We start from the raw sequence: 23,348 nt of genomic DNA, 5'->3' as shown, positions 1-23,348 counted from the left end.
TCGACGAAAATAAAAGCAAATCCCTAAAATAGTAGATAGAAAACTAAAGATTGAGTAACACGAACCGCACAAGGGACTATCTTACCATAAAGAGTAGAAAGAGGTTTCGCAAATTTCCACTGTATTGGCTCACAACAAAGAGTTAAATTCGGAGATTTATTGAAACGTGTCAGAATTTCAATATGAGAGAGTCTAAATAATACATATCACTAAAAGATTCTTCAACAACTTTATAAATTACAAAGCCTTCCAAATTGAATGCTTCTTTTTACATGCAATGCTGTTGAAGGCATCATTATAACATTATTGCAAGTTTATGTTATTTTATGAAATTTTGCTACGAAGGACAAAGTTTACCAATATAAATAAGGTTGGAATTGATAAAGCGACGCGAGGTTGGTTTTTAACGACCTTGACTACCCATGAGGGTCTTGCACGGTCGGTGCTGATAAAGCAATACAAAAAAAACCCTCTTGTTCGGTTTTTTTTTTATTTCATTTGTTTCTTATTCTTTCTTTTTTCAAATACTCAAAATCGTCAAAATCAATCAAACTTTTAGCTATATTTATTCGTTTATAATTTGTTAAAATGTTCAGACATACAACATTATGCTGTTAAAAACTCAAAATATACACACACATGAAGATGTAACACTCTGAAATTTAGAAAAGATTGAAAGAGTTTGTAAGAATAGCCCTGGTGATAAATAAATTCAGGGGAATTAAGCCCTACTACTTTGGTAATAAACTGTCTTCCGTGGCTCGAAATGTATATAGTAATGCGCATTTTCGTCCGTCCGTTACAAATTTCCGGATTCTGTACTGTGGCTTATAATAGTTTTTTGGTGTATAGATGTGTCATTGGCAATTATACCACATCTCTTTATTTTATATTCAATACACAAGAATCTTAACTAATACCATGATTCGGGATACGAATAAAAAATGACCTCTTACTCTCTTTTGTCTATTAAATATATTATAACTTTATTATAAGTATTGTAAGTAAAACATAATTTGACGCAATACAATTTAATCCACTGTACTGTATGTCTAGAGATGGTTATCATGGTTATTTATTACCATCAAATTGAATGAGACTTTTGCTAATCAGATAAAAATACATTTCTACAACTACTGTTTTCATGCTAAGTATACTAGAAATTGGTAAATTCTTTTAGACCTATGCTGAACTTAGATTTTGAACTTGATTTTGAGTCTTGCATCTCTCTTTTATACAAATTATCAAATTATCAAACTGTTTGTTCTGTGAAACTGTCAAATAATTTTTCCAATCACCTACCTCTTATGAAATAAAAAGTAAATATTCAATTATAACACTACAGCAAATTTGTCAGTTTTCGGTCGTGATTATTTATGAAATATGTATCACTGCATGCTAGGCAAACGAAAGTCGACACCTCTTAGGTAATTTGCACGTTATTTGATTTGACAGCGTAGAAGACTATTGTATAATATTAAGGAAAAACATCGGCTGGATAATTAATAAGTCTTACAATCGCCTAAAATATAAGATACTTTACCAAAACATCGAATTGTAAAGTTTCAGCAAGTTGTGGTAGGTAGAGAAAGGTCGCAAAGTAACTTCCAATGAAAAACAGTGCAAAAAATCATTAAGACATTTTGCTTCATAAACGGTTTTCATTTGGATCGTTTATTCAAAATTGCTGTTTCTGTTTTTAATCTTTTAAGGTACTATATATTATCCCAACTCTCAATACGAGGGAATTTCCTTGCTCATGTGCAAATGCCATGTTTCAGTCAATGACTTTCTATGGAAAAACTGCATGATAAAACCTAGTAAAGGATTCTTAAAGAGTTCTGATTGCAAGAATTTCGTCAGTGGTAATTGTTGTTCAGTAAACTGTCTTCACTTTTTTCCAGTTAATTATGTGTTTACAATACACCTCCACCGAAAAGGGGATATTTAGTAATGTCAGTCCGTCAAAAGTTTTCGGATAATAATTATAGTACCCCCTGGCGAAATCTTTTTAATTTTAAAACAATGTCAATGACAAGAAATTACAGGTAAAGTTTAGTTTGGATATTTACCGTATAGGAATTATGCTCCTAAAATATCTAAATAAATTGGTTTTCTAAAGATAATAATACCGTTGAAATTTAAAAACACAAGTTATAAAAGATCATAAAAAAAACAGTCCAAGTTCGAGTATGATGGTTTTGACATTTTACCCTTCCGGAATTATGAACTTAGTTACAATAAACATTAAGTTTTGTTCCGTTTCCAGATGTAAATGAAAATATCGCTTCAACCAATGCTTTGAAATTGTGTATAACGTAAACATAACCCTGGTATCTGTGGTGAGTTTAAAATTCAATGTCATGGACCATAAATACAAGTCAAGTTCGAATTTGGCGGTTTTGACATTTACCGTTCGAGAGTTGTGCCCATATTGCAACAGGTGAACATTGTTTCGTCTGCATCAAATCCTCAGCCGCCGCCCCCCCCCCCCCCCCCCCCCCCCACCTCCCCCCCCAAAAAAACAATGGTAGCTCCCTTGTACGTACCTTTCCTATAGTGTTTAACTGGATATGTGTTAACTTTAACTTTTCGTCCGCTTCTTTAAGCTTTGTGAATGTACATTTATCAGCAATGTCAAGTACTAACTCGTCTTTTATGTTGACTGACAAAAAGTCGGCTAGTAATCCTATTTCTTTAATTGGAATCTTTAAAAAATGAATACATAAATAGTTTTAATGCACATTAGTAAGACTTATTTTTTGTAATTTTACAACGAATATAAAAATAAGAATAATTTTTATACTGTATGATTGCAAATGAGACAACTCTCCAACATACACCAGACGAGGTAGGAGTAGGCAACTGTAGGTCACCGTACGATCTTCAACAATGAACAAAAGCCCAAACCGCATATCAAGATATTACAAGCCCAGACATGACAAATATAAAACTATGCAAACGAGAAAACTAACGACCTGATTTACAAAAAAATAACCGAAAAAGAAATATTATATACAACAACAAACGGAAACCACTGATTATAGGATCTTGGAACATAGTTTGAATATACCTGAATTTTTATTTGCTTTTTTTAATTATTCAAAAACAGTAGGACTGCTGCAAATACCAGTCTTTAGCTGAATACAAAGAAGGAATCTAGTTTTATTCTTTCCCCAACATGTTATTTTTTCTAATCAGGACTCGATAGACATTTTTGTGGGTTAACACTATGAACATCCTCTGGTGATTCCACAGAAATTCGTCTTTGATTAAGATAGAGGGTTCTATCAAATTGTTTAAGTACAAACACAAATATTTATTAGACTTAAATATGTGTGTACTGCCAAATAAAATAACCTTGTTTCAGAAACTATTTGATCATCATAAATCAGTTATTAATCGTTACCTTAACGACGATGTCGTGTATATATTGGGCCCTGTATGTGTAGTCAGTTTCTCATATACATTTGCTAGTATAAAAATGTAGTTGAGTTCTGACGTTGTTGAGATAATTCGAAGTCCATCTCCTTTAAACCTTTTCATATATTATCAAGTGATAATATGTACTGTATGACAGTAACATAAAAAAAAGCTTTTCTGATAATTTTGTTTGGTTTTTATTTGTTATTCTAATATTGCAAAATTTCATGTGGGTCTTTTTGCATAACATAATTATTTAATTTAGGTTACATAATGCTTGTTTGATTAATTGTTACTTGAATAGCGTCGAAAGGCAAATATTCCATGTATAGCCTGTACGAGATCTAGAACAAACTAAGTAAAGGTTCTACTTAGATGAAAACAGGATTTTTTTGGACTATCACTGGAATATGAGGGAATGTTAGATAGGGCTGGTATTTCGACTTACTGTCGTACACCTACAGACCCTCGGAGAGCGTGAACTCTCCCTACAAGGGACAAGACAATGACTGTGTATAAATACATTCCGCACAGCCGAACAGATGCACCTCACTAGCAAGGATTTTACTACCGCCCTAGATAATAATTTACAAATTGGGGTTTTAACTCACCAATTTTTCTGCAATTGAGTGAAATGTTATTTTCATTTGCATCATTATTTCTAGTTCACCCCTCAATCAAAGGTCGAATAGGATTTTTCACCACCAAAATACTGAATATAATGAGTTTTTTTATCATCAAATAATGAATTGAGACATATTATTATTTATATAACAAACCAAGATGGTCATGCAGTGTAATCTTACAGTAAAAACAATTCAAGTATATATGTGATAGCTGTATTATTTTGTTTATACACTGATGAACAAGTATTTTTTTTTGTTTGTTTAAACATTCCTGTAAAAAAAATTGTATTTGAAAGACACACTGGCACAATAGATAATGTCACATAGCCATTGAAAATCAAGACATAAACTGATCCATTGGGAGTCATATACGCATGTACTGAAACCATTCTATATATATGACTGGAACATTCCATGCAAATAGTATTAGGTGGTCTCGATTGAGATTTCAAATACAGCAGGGTACATTGATTTAATTATAGAGATCCTCTGTTTTCTGTCAAATATGTAAACGGCTGTCACAGGTGGAGCAGGATCTGTAGATCCTTCTGAAGCACAAGACCGGGATCTCCTTGAGTTTTTGGTGGGGTTCCTCTTGCTCAATCTTAAGTTTTCTTATGTACTATTTTAGGACTTGTCTTTTCGTTGTCTTGTCACTGCTGAGCGCTGAATATTTTGGGTCCCATTATGTCACACAAGTGATTTTTTGTCTCTAATGGCTTACATATAGAATAAAACAGCTAAAAGACCCTATTTTGTTTAGCCATGGATATCATGTTTCTTTGTATGCAAAGAAAGTTTTATTTCAATTTGTATGTCTTTGTTTCAATTTAGCCGTATTTCCATCAGGGTCGTGAAAAGAAGGAACGACATTGACAGTTATATACATATAGACATAATGAAATTTTTGTTTTTGATACTGACTTTATCATCAAGAATATCAAGCGAGCCCGCTAAATAATATATCATTGACCGCTGTGGATAGTAAACTTGAAATTGATAGTAAATAGCAAATACAAGTTATTTCTAGTATATTTATGTTCATATAGTACAGAAAAAGCCGAAAGTAATTGAAATAAATAGAAAACAAAAAAAATAATGGATTTTGGAAAAAAAGGGGGAGGGTTTAAACAAAAGTGTCCTGTCCCCAAGTACGTAAGATACAACCGAATAACTATCACTACGTTTTCTACGCGTAAAATTAATTCTACTTACTTCTTCCATTTTTATTAATATTTCATATTCTTGATTTGAGCAAGAGGCATGCCATTTAAAAATTCGAACAGGGACGCAGATCAGCTATTATTTCTATTTTAAGATCAAACGTAGATTTCCTAAAATTACAAAAATATATTTATTACGCGACAACAATTTATCGATTAGGGGAAATAAAGCATTCGACTAGACGTGTTGATAACGTATAATTGGGTTCTCCTTTGCATAAGATTGGTTTTTGAACGCTCAAATTGACAAATGGATTGGGTTTTTATTACGTAATAACGCAAATACACATCTTATCTGGAGCTTTTAAAATTTTAAACCGGGCGCGAGAAGTCAAGGGATGACCACATCTCTATACATGTATCACAGTCAAACCTTGAGGTGGTAAAAATTTGAGGTATAGTTTTTTATAAATAATTGAACAGTAAACATATAATAAAAAAAATGTCGTATCCAAATGAATTGTCATCAATTAAGATAATTTTTACAAAGCAGCTACCATTTTCAAATTTTCGTAGTTTAAAGTATGAACTGTTTTCAATGTGCCGTCTTTAGTAGCTTTTTCAAATTCTTTTTCATAGGCAAACCAACCGTCAAACATCTTCTCTAAAAAAAAGTTTACATATAGGTACATTTAATTGACAAAAACACTCTTCAATTGCATCATGTTTTCAAATTGTCTATAAATTTGCTTTTGTGAATCACAAATGTGCATGGTTAAAATCTATTGGTGGGAATTGTACACTGCCAATAAGACAATTTTTCATCAGAGACCTAACAACCAAAGTGTAAACACTTAAATGTACGCCCTTGGGCAAACCATATCTTACAGTAAGCTATAAATCTTTATTAAGTTATATTTTCAAATGTTGAATCTTAATTTAATGTTGCATATACATTTATTTTTAAATCTAAGGAATTCTTGTGAAAATTGTTTATGCAAATTAAGCACCTGACCATATTTGCACAAAGTACTAGAACTAAAATACTTCCAGAGAGATGGACGAAGTCGGATGTCAGTATCTCGAAATTTATACATTGCCACATCCCTTGAAAGACAATACGGTACAAAATATTAAGTGTTCTGTGGATAGTGAGAAGAACGGGGAAGCATTTCTTGTTGAGTCTAAGGCGAATACAGAATTCTTTTGACCACCTTATTTAAAAATCAATGAAATATTTGGACAAGGAAACAGCATTGTTATTTCAGTTTTTCTAAGAAATTATTCGCTACGAAACTGAAATATCCTATTTCTAAAGCTCTCACAAATACAATATATAGCTTTCTTTAAATGTACGTACATTGTATATATAAAGTTGAAAACAACAGAGCATTGCAAATTATATTAATGTATTAATCTATTTAAATAATGCAAATTCTGTGTTTCTATTTTTTTTTAAATAGATCAAAAAAGTGGCTCGTTGATACTTACAACAGATGCTCCCCGAAATGCACATTTATTTAGTGAACAATTCTTAAAGGTTTCCCCGGAACCATGTGTCTCGCCTGCATTTGCTGCTATCAGTGTAAAAGTGTAATGTTGACTGTAAAAAGTCAGTCAATTATCAGTGAAATATAGAATTTAAAAAAAAAATCCATGGTTCATAAACAAGCTTCTGTCAAAATTTCATAAAATTCCATGAAGGTTTGACAAAGTTAGAATTAAAAAAAAACACTTTAACCACAAACTGAACCTAAATGTCGACGACCCGACGACGGAATCTAAGATCGCTATGTATCGCTTTTGCGACCTAAATGTTGCAGGCTTCGATAACAAAAAAATGAGCGCCATCTATGGTCTGTTTTGTATTTAAAGGATTCATAAATGTATGGTTGGAGTACAAAGAAAACATGTACTTTTATCGGTAATTTTTCACTTGCATAAATGTGTTATAAAAAGTCAATAAAAGGATACTTGAGGTATCATCCAAAAGCAACTTGACCAAGCAAGGACTAAATACTTCTGGGAGTACAAAAAGACAGCAATCTAGAAAACCAAAGGTGTGACATGCTTTTAACAGTGCCCAACTAAACGGGTTAAAGTATCCACTTACAAATTGGACATATGTTCCCCTGACCCTCGGTTAACCGACAGTTTCTCAGATATTGTATTGAGCAAGTAAAAGGTAAGAGGTTTTTGGTAATCAGCATACTATGCATGCCAAAAACTATTTCCAAAAATAAAAATTTACATTTCATGAGATTTCATCCATCCCTTAAGTGTTAGACAAAGCCTTCTCAGACACTGTCTTATCTGCCTGATCAAGAAATACGTGTTTATGTACATGCCAAATAATTCAACTGTAATTTCTTTTGAAAAAAAATATATTTTAAAAGATTTTCATCTAACAATGCTGATTTCAATGACTGATGTTTGAATTATTAGAATGCAGATGGTATATTTTTGATTTGGAGTATACGTCAATACGACAGCAACTTTCCAACAAATAACCAATAGATATATGGAGGCAAACACAAATATAATAAATATATATAAGTATATATGTATATATGTATATAAAATGTCTGAATAATAGCCAAAGTACACTACAAAATATAATATATAACAAGTCTAGAAGGGTACAACATCACCAAACATATTAATATAATGAACAAATGTTAAATATTTCGGATAACTAATATCCTTCATCAGTAAGATGGAATATTACAGATCAGCTGAATTATCTATCGTGAAGGATCTTACAAATTAATGTAGGATGCAGTCACAGAAATAATTATATTATAAGTACGTCTGAACCAGTGACAACTCAACGACAGATTTTATCCATCGGATCACCAGTGATGGTGATACAAGGCGATTTGGTGCCACGATATCTCAGTAGCATGAGTTCGAATTCCGGCCAGGGAAGAACAAAAATTTTGCTTCCGCAGATTTACATCAAATTTTTTATTTTATCATAAACGTCTTAATATGGGACAACTTTAAGACGGATGTTTTCCATTTAATAACCTGTGGTTATACAAGGCTAACACCATCATTTATATATACTTCGTCTCAAATGTAGCCCAACAATGATAGACCTGCAAATTTGCAAATATATATATCTTTAAAGTTATCACTCACCTTGTTCTTTCATAGTCATTTCAAAATAGTCATTCCAGCTCATCTTTGCAATTTCTTTATTTCGACCCATGAGAGAATGGTACGAGGAAACTGTTTGATCTTTTGGGTTTCGTATGACATGAACAGTTTTGCCATCATTGCAAAGGTGTTTCTTTGGCAACCACCGAAACGAAACATGAATATTCAGCAATCTCTGTGACTTCACTTCGTTCATCGGATTTAAATCAGGAATAAATTCTAGAAATGCAGTTTCTTTTCCTGCTGTTGTATATTCAGCTTTTCCTTGTAGTGACATATTTATTACTTCCCACAATCAATGTGTTCCTTAATAAACAAATAAATATTTAAAACCATGAACACTCATTGATTAATAACCCTAACTTCTCACCTACATGCTTATTATGACATTTTTGATTGCTGAATATTGTAAAACCAATTCATTATTTTGGCAGGTTTTTCTTACGCTCCTTCGATAGTAAATTTTCCCATTTTATTTTAGCAACTGGTAAGGAAGGCTATTTATGTTATGTAACAAAATGCTGAAATCATTCAACTTTTAAATTTCTTATAGCGTGTTACATACTTTTATTAATACTTTTACGTTTTTGTACAATACACCACGTCTAAGCTACAACACCACGTCTAAGCTACAACAAATGCAAATTATAAGAATTTAAATATGAAAAAGGATAAAATTATTAAACAGAGTGCAAACGCTACTTTACGGAATATGACAGGATTTTATGTTGATTTTGTTTTGAAATCACAGTCTTATGAAATGTACATCATTCAGATCTATGATCATCTCCAAAAAAAAAGATCATGGTAAGATGAAATTTTGCTGATAAATATGTACACCTTTCAATGACTATATACAGCAAAAATGGTTGAAATATAACTAAGCCTAAAGTTCTAAAAATCTGACGAAACTTTACGTTGATCAATAAACCATGACAATGAGATAATGATCAGACAACCTTCTCAAGCAGAAATGACATCTATATCAAGGTAGGTATAGTGTCTGGCGAAGACCGTGTATTTTCGAGTGAATCGGTCCACTTTTTTCGAGTGTAGATCAGGTTTTTTTGAGTGAATTTACATGCGATCAGATCGATTTACTGCTATTTCTTGAGTATACTAGTTTTATTCGTGACTGTTCATTTTATTTTGAATGCTATACATGTTTAAACACAAACGACGCAGAATTTCCTTGTAGTTCACTTACAATATAGTGTTTTATATTGTCCGTGTTTTTTAAAGAGCAACATTTAAAACGTCCGGGTTTTTTGAAGAAAATGTGAATAAGAAAAAAGACATTCTTTGGCTTAAAAACTGACTTTTTCTAGTTTGTAGCTGCAATTTAGCGAAGGGCAATATTGTATATTCTTAATAAGTCACAAAAACAGATTACTATGTTGATCAAAGTTAAACCATTTTCAATTTAATGATAACTTTCTGTTCGGAAAACATTTTACCTAACCTTACAGTATTACGATATATAAGAAATCAATGGGTCCTTTTTAAAACAGTCTTAAGAACCGAGTACAGGAACTCATAATCTTTTTAATTTCATTGCATGCTACCTTTGTTTTACAGTCAATAATATTTTACAATTGATATATATTACAGTGATGAAAAAAAGAAGCAAGAAAATTAAGAAAAAGTAGTAAACAATCAGAAAAATTCAATATCAACCCAAATATTCTACTAACAGAAAAAAAATAATAAATTACAATAACATTTGTATTGAATGGAACATTTGATAAAGAAATGAAAACAACACTTTATAATTTTATGCTATCTGACCAAAAAAATAGCCAAATCCATCTAAGGTCAACTCTGCCTGATGGAGTTGAAACCTTGGCCTCTTTATAATTTTTAACTTTATAAACGGACAATTATAAATGGTTGATTGTTGGTTGTTGAACTTCCAGTGGCATTTGTGTCATGCATGTTCAGGACAAGAACAATTAACAATTAACAATAAATCCAATAAATAGGTCCTGTAACAGAGGACGTTCGGGATAAAGGTCGGGAAATTTAGACTGCCACTGAAAATGAGAGTATATTGGATATGGACAGACATTTTGCATTGCAACAGATCACCTACGGACCATTCAAAGAGCTGTTGCAATGGCTCTTAACGTGCAATTAGCGTATCACTCTCTCTACACGCCCCATTCTGACGGACGTGGCTGCTATTTGAAACTTTTCATTGTTTTTTAAACGTAAATCCACTGACATATTACATTTGGACTGCTCTCGAAAAAATACGGACATATAAAAATGAATTTATTCTCCAAAATGTCCTTTTCAATAAAAGAAAAACAAGAATTTTTGAAAAGTGTCTGTACATCTAAGTATATATAGATTCCATGTTCACATTTCCATTTACATTTGCATTGGTATGTGTATAGAAATGGCTTTAATCTATATTTTGGAATAAAGCATTGTAAGGATTAATTAAACGTTTTTAAAACAAAATAATGTAGGATTGATAATATCTTTTTATCAAAAATACTAATTTACCTTCTATGATCTTGTATATAAGATTCTAGCATCTTTTTCCACGTTTTAGTATAGTCAATTTAGTGAACAACCTCCAACTAATTGCAACATAAAGTTTTTCTCTGAAAAACAAGTCTGTTACTATCTATGAACAACATACTAAAATTATACAAAAATATATTTTGCGGAAAGTGGTCTAATTAATTAAAAAAATTTGTAGTAAAAGTAAGGTTATATGAGTTGCTTCCCCTTATTAGCCAAAGTTGAAAAAAATAAATTTATACAAAAAATATTCTGTATTTTTTAAAACAGTTGTAATAATACAATACAATACATAATTATCTCAATTTAAGAGAATAATATTACAAATGCATCACTTTCCTGTCTCAAAATTTGTATATTTGAATAAAGATATAGACCGAGATTGTGTTCTGCTTTTTTACAATCCAAGAATCAAAAATTCTCCTCTACAGTATTGGTAGGTAACCTATAAATGGAAAACTGTACTGAATTAGAATAACCAACCTAGTCACAATGTTACTTGGTAATTGAAAGAATTCTGCCCCTGTGTTAAAGGCACCGACAGTCAATTTATATATGGGCGAGGGGTTCACAAAACACATGGTTTGTCCATTATAAAAAAAAATGTTATTGCAAGACTTAATTTTTGAAATTCAAAGTCTTTAATGTATTTTTTTCCCAACAACTTTTTAAAGAAAACAATATTTTTTTTCCATTTTCCTTCTGGAACAAACATGTTTAGATTTAGAATCCAACAATGTTTTTCATAAAAAAATAAAGAATGATGAGTGTTAATTGATTGTATGTTAAATATTTTTCACAAATGAAAATTTCAGGCTCCTCGAAGCAAATAGCTACTCATGTAATTAGCGACGATCTCAGTACTCACACACCATATAAATAAAGCTTTGGCTGTAACACTGAATCCACTTTTCACTTTGGTTGTTAATCGGATGTGTACTGATTTATATTTTAGTCGGTGTCAACAGTATTGATTCATCAACTGTAATTAGCTTTGAACTAGTTATTATAACTCAGTGTCTTTTTGTTAATTGGTTATATACACCGTGCGGATCTTTTTGAGTTGAGCCCTTTCCAACTGAGTTTTACAATTTGTTCTTATGTTGTTTGCTATTTCAAAACTGTTCCTGATTACGGGAGGGCTGAGTGCTCCCAAACATGGTTAACCCTGCACACTAGGAATATTATTATCACAAGTGGCCCTTTATTACTTGGTGGTTATTGTTTGCTGTCTGTCATATTTGTTTTTCCATTTATTGTCTTAACAGTATTATATTTTAACGATGAGCTATTATATTTGTTAACATCCACGCCCACATCATTGTTATCTCTTGTGGAAAGTTTTCTCATTGGCAATCATACAACATCTTCTTATGTTTTTAAAGTGGGGAGATTTTACAATAAATTATGGTTTCATTGGCAAGCGATACTACCAAGAGCGTCTTTAACATTGATATATCTGTAATAGAGTATAATTATGAATAAAGAGAGATTTGAGGTTTTTAAAGTCAATGAGAAAGCAACACAAACGACTAACAAAAACCAACAGACACAATTTCAGATTAGACATGACTATCTAAACGCTATCTCTGGCCATAAGTCGCAAACTTTTTTACAGTTCTTAGGCTTAAGCTGATTACTGTTTATAAAATTAATTCAATGAGTTATCTTAAAGAAGGAACTTGGTAATGCTTTTCTTTATACATATATATATCTTTGACCATAATATTTTCATTCGGGAGACAACCCATGTTAGTTCTTTGTCATTATCATTTGGTTGATGTTTCAGACCCCCACATACAGGTTTACGTGGTACACACATAAGGCGTTGTTACTATCAACACTTCCTCCAGGAAGTGATCCCATCAATTCATTCAACAGTGCTTATCTCATTTTCAACATCTAAAATTGGACCACTTAGGTACAATTACTTTTTAAATTCAAGCTCTTGAGGTAAACTTATAATCATATTGACAAAGCTTCCCTTGAAATTGCTTTAAACAATATCAGATCTACATTTCATGCTAATAAGAGAACTAGTATATGTTCCCGAATTTAAAAAAGCTTATATATCTGAAATTAAACGTGGATATTGATAGAGCTTGCTAAAAAAATTTAATCTGTTTTTAACTGTAACTTTAAGCAATTCAAATGTTGAAAAAGTAGCAAATGAAAAAATACACAAAAAAGGACTACAATCAATGACGATGCAAGGACACTAGAAAAATAACTCTTTTAGCAATTAACATGACAAAATCAAAGTCAGTAACCAAACTGAGTTACAATTAGTTTTGAACACAATCATTTTTTCGTTTATTATACCTACACGTATACATAAGATAAAAATTTCAAACTTTCACAAAATGCATTTTTTTTTATTCTACATTGTCTAGAGAAACTAAGGGAGGGTTGAGTTCTCACGCAACATATTTTACCCCAGCCACATTATTGCACCTATCCCAAGTCAGGAACCTCTAGCCTTTGTTTGTCTTGTTTGTTTTTTTTTATAATTTTTGGTTCATTTGTATGTATATTGGAGTTTAGGGTGGTGTCCATTTCACTGAACTAGTGTATAAAAGCCCACCTCTGTGTGCCGGATTCACTTGCTATGTTAAAGAACCATTATAGTGGCCTTGTTTTCTCTTTGACACATTCACTGTTTCCATTCTCCATTTTACGTTTTTAAAAATCAAACTGGAAATAACCAAGATCTTAAAAATTTTCATTTTTTATACACCTCACTTAGGGGCATTATGTTTTTCGGTCTGTGCGTCCGTTCGTTCGTCCGTCTGTTCCGCTTCAGATTAAAGTTGAAGAGTTTGGTCACGGTAGTTTTTGATGAAGTTGAAGTCCAATCAACTTGAAACTTAGTACACATGTTCCCTATGATATGATCTTTCTAATTTTAATGCCAAATTAGAGTTTTGACCCCAATTTCACGGCTCATTGAACAAACAAAATGATAGTGCGGGTGGGACATCAGTGTACTATTGACACATTCTTGTTTTGTAATTAGTTGGTAAAACAAAATATTTTACACAACAAACTGATTATTATTGATATTGATAACAAGAGGAATACATATGCATATAAACATAAATATAAATATAAATATAAAGATCCTATGTTAAAAGTGTTAACCATGAATAACCGTGCCCTTTATTTCCATTTTTCACAATTTTTCTCTACAAATCACATTTTACACAAGAACTACATTTTTTTTAAAAATACTAATAACTATAAGACTTTTTAAGATAAACATCAGATAGTATTTTTTATTTCTATTTAGATCCCAATTCGAAAGTTTTACCAATCAATTACCGAGATTTTTTCGTTTCCAGTTTTCGGGTTTTCAGTCTTAAAACATATATTCAACTAAAATTACCCAAATATTAATATTGACACCTAAAGGACTTCACAAAATAAACTTAAAATAGAATTTCTTTTTTTCTATATAGATCAAATTTCAAAAATATTAACCATTAACAACAGAGATTTTCTACGTTTCCAGTTTTCAACGTTTTTTCACTAAAAAACACTCATTTCACCTCAGAATTACTTCAATATGAATAACAATAACTTGAGGACTACATAATAGTCTATTAAGATAAGGTTTTCTGTCTTCAACAAGCTTTAGGTCTAATTAACAATTTTTCTTTTTTTCCAGTTTTCAGCATTTTTTCTCTAAAAACCACATATTTCACCCAAAAATAACCTTTTCCGCAAACTATATCAATGTATAGTTTTAGTATGTTGTTAGTACAAGTCTATATTATAATTTGAACTAAAAAAACCTTGTGTTGCAATTAGTTGTAGGTTGAGTGATTTTAGAGCTAAATTGACTAGGCTATTTTACCAGAAAAAAATCTGTTTGTTTACATTTTTTATCATATTCACTCGAAAATAAGTGGTCACACTCGAAAAAACCCGATCAAATCACTCGAAAAACCACGATCCCAGCCGGACACTATACCTACTGTGTATATGATCACTGTTTGACCATATATAGTTGACCTTTAGCTTATAGTAATTGAAAAAAAAATGCTTAAAGTTGTTTAATAAATGAACACTGTTATTAGGAGCAAGGTCAAATGAACCTATACTACATACCAAATAAATATGAAAACCTGACGTTGAATAATTTTCATAAAGCAATCAGAGTCATAGTCATATGAAATCTATCAGATGACCAAGTTCATTCCATATATCAAAAAACTAATTACTTTTTACCAGATCAATGTAGTATCTGATAAACAGAGGATTAACGAAACATCAACGTTGATTACTAAACCGTGAATTGTCACCTTTTACAATCATTGCACACACCAAAACGACGGATGGCTCTAGTGGCAAATTAAAATCATACAAGATACCAGGCTTATGATTTTGTACAGACGCGCATTTTGTCTACAATAGACCCAAAAGTGACGCTCGAATTAGAAAAGTTAAAAGACCAAATAAAAGACCAAATGAAGTACGAAGTTGAAGAGCATGGATGACCTAAAATTCCGAAAGGTTTGCCTAATACAGCTAAGGTAAAACCCTGCTTAATATTAGACCAACATGCGGAGCCGGATTTTTAACGTGCTTCTTCATACGGTAACATCCCACAAGAAGACATGTCACACTACCCGGAAACCTTATTTTGGCTCCGAGCTTTGCGGAGAAACAGCAAATACTAATGTGTCATTCTTTGGTTTAACCCGGCCAAGTTTCGAACCCACGACCTCCCGCACTCGAGGGGAGCACACTACCACCGAGGCGGTCAAAACATATATGATCTATTAATTATACTATCATAGAAACTTGAGATTGTTATAAGATATTACAAAACAAAATATATATATATAATAAAAAGATAGTGGTCTGACGTAATCACTAAATGAAAGTTCATTAATTCTTCTTCATTTAAGGTCGAGCGCTCCACGGAGTGACAAATAGAAGAAATTTATATTAAAAAGCATCTCAGCTTAATGTCTCATTTGCACATTTGAAGGTCTCTACTACTATATTATGAAAACACAAAAAAAGTCAAATAATTATGAATTCATCTACATTCAAGGTCGTGCGCTCAATGGGGATACAAATAGTAGAAATTTATATAAGAACAATATCTCAGCTTAAGGCCTCATTTGCACATTTGAATTATGTATATACACGTCAAATATCATTACGAGATGGGAATTTCTTGAGAATAAAATACATTCAAGGTTTTTCACTCCTCGGAGAAACAAATAGTAGATATTTATATCGTTATAACAACATCTTAGTTTAATGACTTCTCTGCACATTTTAAGATCTCTTCTATCTAAGATTGACAAAAAACGTCGAGTATCTTTTCATCGGCTTCTAGTAAGTGCTCTACAACTAATGTTCTGTCCTTTTACCTACACTAGAGGTTACTTTACTACTACTAAACATCTTATTATCAATCTGTTTATTAAAGCATATGAAAAAAATGAAACTAATTATTTTTAATGCGTAAAATCTCTTTTGATATTGTAAAAAAATTACGTACTTCTAATGGTCCTTTCAATTCGGTGACTTTATTAAATTATGACGTTTCGACTCTGTATAGGTAGCACTCCACAGTTAGAAAATAAAATTAAAATTGAATCACAAAATGTTTAATCATCTTTTATACCTGGCTTTCTAATACTTTAAGACAACTGTTTGTGTCATACATGTGCATATGTATGTAATCAGTATCTTCCATAGATTTAATTTTCAAAAGTTAAAATGGTGAAAAATAATTCCTTTTTTTTTGTGTATTCATGGCAACATTCTGCTTTTATTTATCATAAAATATTGCAAAAAGGGGCATGAAAATGTCACATATTCCCCCAAAATTTGGTTTAAACTAGAATTTTAATGCCTATGAGTGATACCTTTTCTGAAAGTGTTGACATTAATCTACCAGAATTATCTAAATTGGGTGTCTTTTCCTCATTTTTTCGTAAAATTTTATCACAGAGTTCGTGCGACAAAAAGTTAGAAAAAAAAATGTCTGGTATGGATATGAAAATACGGACTGTCATACAGAAAACAGCCCATAATACATACATTACACAATCTTGATGTTTCTATAAATCCACTATGAAGGCTATATTAATCTTCAGATATCCAAAAATGAATTTAATTGCACACTAGCTCTTAAATTTGAAAAATCCACAGGTGCCAAAATGCGAAACTTCACACCTAACTGTGGAGTGCTATCTTAATATGAAATTTTCCCCCCTGTTTCAATTTGTACTAATGTTTCTGGGTTCTGCTAGCTGTAACGATTAAAACGGTACCATATTTTTTTAAATTGGTTCAGTAATAAAGATTTTTATGAAGGTTAGCAGTTGAACTTGAAACGCGACAAAAAGTGACTTAAAAAAAATCTTGATCAAAGTGTAAAACCTCAAGTCTGTCTCATTTTTTGGTTAAATTTCTAAAACTTTTCCCCTTTTTCTGTTTAAAATCATAAAATTACAGAGGAAAAATTGTACAATATTTAGGTATTTGAAAGCACTTATAGGTCAATTTTGATGTAAACAGCATACCAAACCCTGGTTTAGAAACTCTTAAATAGGGTATATATTTCTAACAGTAGTGGCAACTTTAGATTTAATTCAGGCCAAATTATAACATCAAATTCTGCTAAAAATGTTTATTAAACTTATTTGCATGCAAAAATATAAAGCGATATATTCTGAGGCTATCATATAAAGCGCAATATTTGGTTACAAGGATGAAGCTAATGGAGTACAAATTTAAGACCGAACCATATCTTAGTGTCAAAATGTTTATATTTCGTTGATAAGGACAGTTAACAATAAAATAAGCATGTATTGCCATGCTAGCAAATTTTTTCCCTTCAGAACTAAAATAAGAATCTAACAGTCAATAGATTTTTGGTAAAATTTATCTTGAAAAGTGCATTTCTGTACTTTCAGATGTGCACTCCACTGTTAAAAAATAAAATTAAAATTGAACCACAAAATGTTTAATCATCAAATAAAAATTGGGTGTCTTTCGCCTCATTTTTTCGTAAAATTCAATCACAAAGTTCGTGCGACAAAAAATTAGAATGCTTGGTATGGATATGAAAATACGGACTGTTATACAGAAAATAGCAAATAATACATACATTACACAATCTTGATGTTTCTATAATTAGTTATAAGAAGATGTGGTATGAGTGCCAATGAGACAACTCTCCATCTAAGTCACAATTTGTAAAAGTAAACCATGATAGGTCAAAGTACGGTCTTCAACGGTCTAATCTATATAAAAAAACGAGAAACGAGAAACACTTATAAATCACATCAACAAACGACAACTACTGAATATCAGATTCCTGACTTAGAACAGCTGCAAACAAATGCAGCGGGTTTAAACGTTTTAATAGGTACCAACCTTAACCCTTATCTGAAACAATAGTGTAACATCACAACATAGAAAGACACACTATAAAATATCAATTGAAATGGCTTCACTCAATCAAAAGACATATTAACACAAGTGAACATACACTGAACGAATAAATTTGATCTATGATACAATGTAAATACAAAATCAATAAAATAAGGAGTGAATAAATAAAGGCAACAGTAGTATACCGCTGTGAGATGTTAAACAATTTCAAAAAAATAACAACAACCTTGAACAAAAAGCCGCCAAATACAATAATATACACAGGTAAATGAAAATAATTATAATTATATAAACCCACTATGAAGGCTATATTAATCTTCAGCTATCCAAAAATGAATTTTATTGCACACTAGCTCTCATATTTGAAAAGTCCACAGGGGCCAAAATGCGATACTACACACCTAACTGTGGAGTAATTCCATAGAATAAGGATGAAGATGATGATGGGTGGCTGGTTTGTAACGTCCAGCTGCAAATTAAACGCGCTAGTTCACAAAATAACAGTCCGCAGGAAGACATGCCACCCTACCCAGACACATTATTCTTACTCCGAGCAGACCAGTATTTACTCTTACTACTTAATGTCGTGTGCTTAGCGGAGAACAACCTATAACAATTGTAAAGTCTTTGTTTTGATCCAGCCGGGATTCGAACCCACGACCTTCCGCACTCGAGGAGAACACGCTACCACGAGACCACCGAGGCGGTTTAATTAAGGCTATGTACACTAGACTTCCTACATATCTTTTCAAACAAAAGTCTTCTTTATCTGTAATCAAATGGTCTACAGAGAAATCCGATTTCAATTGTATGTCTAGATTTTATTTTGGAGTGATAAAATTCGCGTTTCTTTCGAGGAAACAGTGGCGTTAAAGCAATGCGTTAAGGTATTTCTCTAACTAAAGGTTTATTTTCTAAAACCTCCGTTACAAGCAAATGTAAATACAGGACAGTTGAATCACAAGTATGTAATAACCTGATCTTGGGAACGCTGTTAATATTATATCATCTGGTCTGGTCTCTAAATCCCTGATGGCAGTTAGTCTTTCTTCAGCATTTTTCATTAGTGGCGGAAAGTTTGGCAGTTTCATTGCATCAAATACGGGGAATGCATATGATGCTGCATTGGAATCCCTTTTATCCTCCATGACTCACAACTGCATATATGTAGCTGTATAAACAAGTATAATATGTGTGCAATACGAAAATGGAATTTGACTAATTTTAAATAAATATAAAGTTTTGTTTTGGTGTGTTAGGTTTGGAAATCTTTTCACATCTTTAAAATAAAAAAAGCATGACGCATTTCAGAAAGTTTGCACGTTGGTTGTGGTATCAGGTTATTGAAAAGAAGAAATTAATTGATCAATTCATTATTTGTTTTCCATTAAAGAATTTAAAGTTAACGACAATATGAGCCTATCGAAAATTGTGGTAATCTACAACTTTGGTTACAGTGCACCACTATAGTATATGGCAATGTTAATTGCTTATACGGGTATTCTGAATAGTTGAAATATACTCTACTTCCAAAAATAAATAAAAAGGAGATTTTTAGAAAGGTTTCAGAGAAATCCAAAGTCGTAGTATATCATGATCGCGTGTATGTGTTCACTTAAATCCTTAAAACTCCATGACGTTAAAATACTAAATCCCTGGGATGTGTTTTAGTTGATTTTAGTCTCTGATGCATGATTTTTTATTATTAACTGTTTTTGGCTTTGAACTAGCTGTCAGTAACTGTGAATACTCTCATATCGTACTTTCTTGTTTGTTTGACCTGTTGATACTTATTGTAATGCTTTTTTGTTATTTAATGTTATTCAGGGTTATATCTGGTCTATATACCAGCTTTGATAAGTGTTTGGTATTACTATAAATTTTCACTTCGTACCATGAACATCAAAATTATTCATTTTGTAAAAATATTTCCTTTCTCTATTGGAACTGTACACGTATACCTCGATAACAACAATTTTTTTCATTTACCTGTATTAAAGTTAAAGTTATTGCAAATGGCTGATATTTTTGTTCGAGCATATTGTTTTTCTTAAATTGTTTAACATTTCATACCGATATAACATGTTACTTTTATTATTCTTCCCTTAGTTTATTTATTTTGTATTTACATTGTATCATAGGTCAAATTTATTTGTTCAGTGTTTGTTCACTGGTGTTAATATGTCCTTTGATTGAGTTAAGCTATTTCAGTTGATATTTTATAGTGTGTTTTTCTATGTTATGATGTTTCACTATTGTTTCAGAAAAAGGGTGAAGGTTTGGTACCATTAAAACGTTTAAACCCGCTGCATTTGTTTGCACCTGTCCTAAGTCAGGAATCTGATGTTCAGTAGTTGTCGTTTGTTGATGTGGTTCATAAGTGTTTCTCGTTTCTCGTTTTTTATATAGATTAGACCGTTGGTTTTCCCGTTTGAATGGTTTTACACTAGTAATGTTTGGGGCCCTTTATAGCTTACTGTTCGGTGTGAGCCAAGGCTCCGTGTTGAAGACCGTACTGTGACCTATAATGGTTACTTTTATAAATTTTGACTTGGATGGAGAGTTGTCTCATTGGCACTCATACCACATCTTCTTATATCTATATGCTATTTGCATGCACAAATATGTGTCTTATTGTAATATGTTAATAATATGATACATCAAATTTGAAAAGATCCATCTTTTAAATCCTAGTGTCTGTCTACAGTAACCAATAAAATGAGTTTAAACTGCATGCATTTTGTGCAACTTCAAGTTGTTACATAGAGTGAAAGAGTCAATGATTGAGTTGGAAGTTTTAGTTAAATGTTCCACATAGATTCTAGCGTCAAACTTTAGTAAACAGTGATAAAATTTCAAATGAAAATAAGATGCGCCAGAAAAATGACAACACACAACACAATTCTGTCTTGTACTTTCATGAGAGTGTTTAATCTATACATTTGGTTAAAGAGTCACAAAATATTGTAATAGTATACATTTATTATAATATATTATAATATTATAATATAATATTATAATAGCAAGGACTGTGGTTACCGTTCCCGATTTTTTTAGATTCAAAATTTAGTCACAAAATATATTTCCTAAAAAAAGTTCTATATAATTTATATTGTAGCAAACAGCCACTTGATTTAAGAATGTTGATATGAAACAGCCCCCTAAAAGTTTTCAATATATTAACTTTGGAGCCCAAAGACAACATCTACACCAAACTTTGTGTGACATTGGCCCTTGGAATAAAGAAGCACCCAAATGATTTTGAATTCACTGCTGCAATTTGTAAACGGTTGTTTGTTTTTCTATTGAACTCGTGTCCAACTCCATCAAACTTGGCTTAACATGCCAATTGGAAAGAGCTGCAAACTGAAGTAATCAGTCCGGCTGTCTAGTTGTACCATTTAAATACGTTAATGGATCTTGATATATAAATATCACAATAAGCAAGACTTATTTTATACTACATATTCAGAATTATGTTTCTTTTTTTTAAAAATTTTCTGCTTAAAATTAGATACCGAGAGAATAATGGAATTAAAAACGAATTTTTTACATTACTATTCCTTTTGATACGGGTCGTACACATTGACAAAACCGGGTCTTTCAATTTTGACATGGCCCATTTCTTTCGTTCCATGCACATCAATACAAATATTGAGGTGCTCAAAGTGACTAGTCTTGCAATTTCCATGTTAATAAATTTCTTTCCGTACCTTTCTTTCCGTACAATGTGCACAATTAAACGAGAAATTAAACAAATTAGAGGTTCACTCAATTCATCATTTTGACGTGCCTTTTTACTTATTTCTCCATTGATCTAGAACAGTTGAGGAAAATATTACCTCTCACAATCGAAAATAGTTATATGTGTATTTATATTCTTCAATATCATAAAAATAACAAATAAATAAACAGAAATCCTACCTTTTGTCTGTCTGTTGATGGTCCGTCATCGTATCGGATATTAGATACTATTGAGTCCAAAACATTTTTTGCCAGGGTAGTTTAGACACAGTGTATTTGTGATGAGAGATTGCCGAGAAGGATATAACTAATCATTTTCGTGATGAGAAAAAACAAAGTCCTGTTGTGGGCGTTTCATTTCAATCAGACCGCGATGGTCTAATATTTTTCCCGTTATGGTTTTCAGTTATATTTTATTTGTTCTATTAAGGCAATTCCCGTCATGGGATATTCGTGATAAATATAAAGTTTGTCACACATGGATCTTTACCGTATATGTTGGGTTTTTTTTTTTGCATAAGTATCCTTGCTTAGTTCGAGTATTTTATTTTATTATCCTTTTATTTTCCACGTTTCATGCAAATCATTATTATTTTTCTTTTGTAGAATAGGTTCAATTTTTCGCATTGGCGACAGTTAAAAACTTAAGATAATCCTCCTCTTCGTGATTTGGCAAATCATTTGCTTTCAATTGCAGAAGCTAGTAAAAGCATGTCAACAATAAAATCTTACACTTAAACATTGAAGAGGTTTCGAGTTTGGTGTAAAAGTTACGACCTAGTATCATTACCAGCTTCGGTTACTACAGTTGCTATATACTTGTCGTATTTGAGTCAAAGTTTTTAAGTCCGTTTTCCTTAAAGGTTTCTATGCTATAAATTGGAAACATGAGCTTAATCTTTATAGTACAGTTTTTTCCGAGCCTTTCCTACAGTTGATTCGTGAAGGCGGCGTAAGAATCTTATCATAACCTGTGAATTACAAACAGCCTTTTACTGCTGAAATCTTGAAATCTGTAATGGAGAGTTGTCTCATTGGCACTCATACCACATCTTTTAATTTATATAGACACGTATGGCGTTGGTCATGATTTGAAAAATTTCAGAGTTTGCTGTCTAATGTTATGAGGTTCCGCAGGTTTTGAAGATACAATGAACTCGCCAATATTAAAGCTTCGAATTTAAAGTTATTTCGATCACATTAGGAAATTTATATAGAAAGTAGCAAAACTGACGTTTACAGACAGGGTAATACCGTAGTGATAGCAAGAACTCAC

At 31.7% G+C, this 23,348-nt stretch overlaps 1 pseudogene; it reads right to left on the bottom strand.

The window, feature by feature from the left end:
- Positions 1-622: 622 nt before the first annotated feature.
- On the bottom strand, positions 623-19,476 carry LOC127727685 (sulfotransferase 1B1-like; annotated as a pseudogene).
- Between the last annotated feature and the right edge of the window lie 3,872 nt (positions 19,477-23,348).

Source organism: Mytilus californianus, unplaced genomic scaffold, assembly GCF_021869535.1.
Source record: "Mytilus californianus isolate M0D057914Y unplaced genomic scaffold, xbMytCali1.0.p SCAF_2, whole genome shotgun sequence".
NCBI classification, from domain to species: Eukaryota; Metazoa; Mollusca; class Bivalvia; order Mytilida; family Mytilidae; genus Mytilus; species Mytilus californianus.
This window is presented reverse-complemented; position numbering and strand designations above follow the sequence as displayed.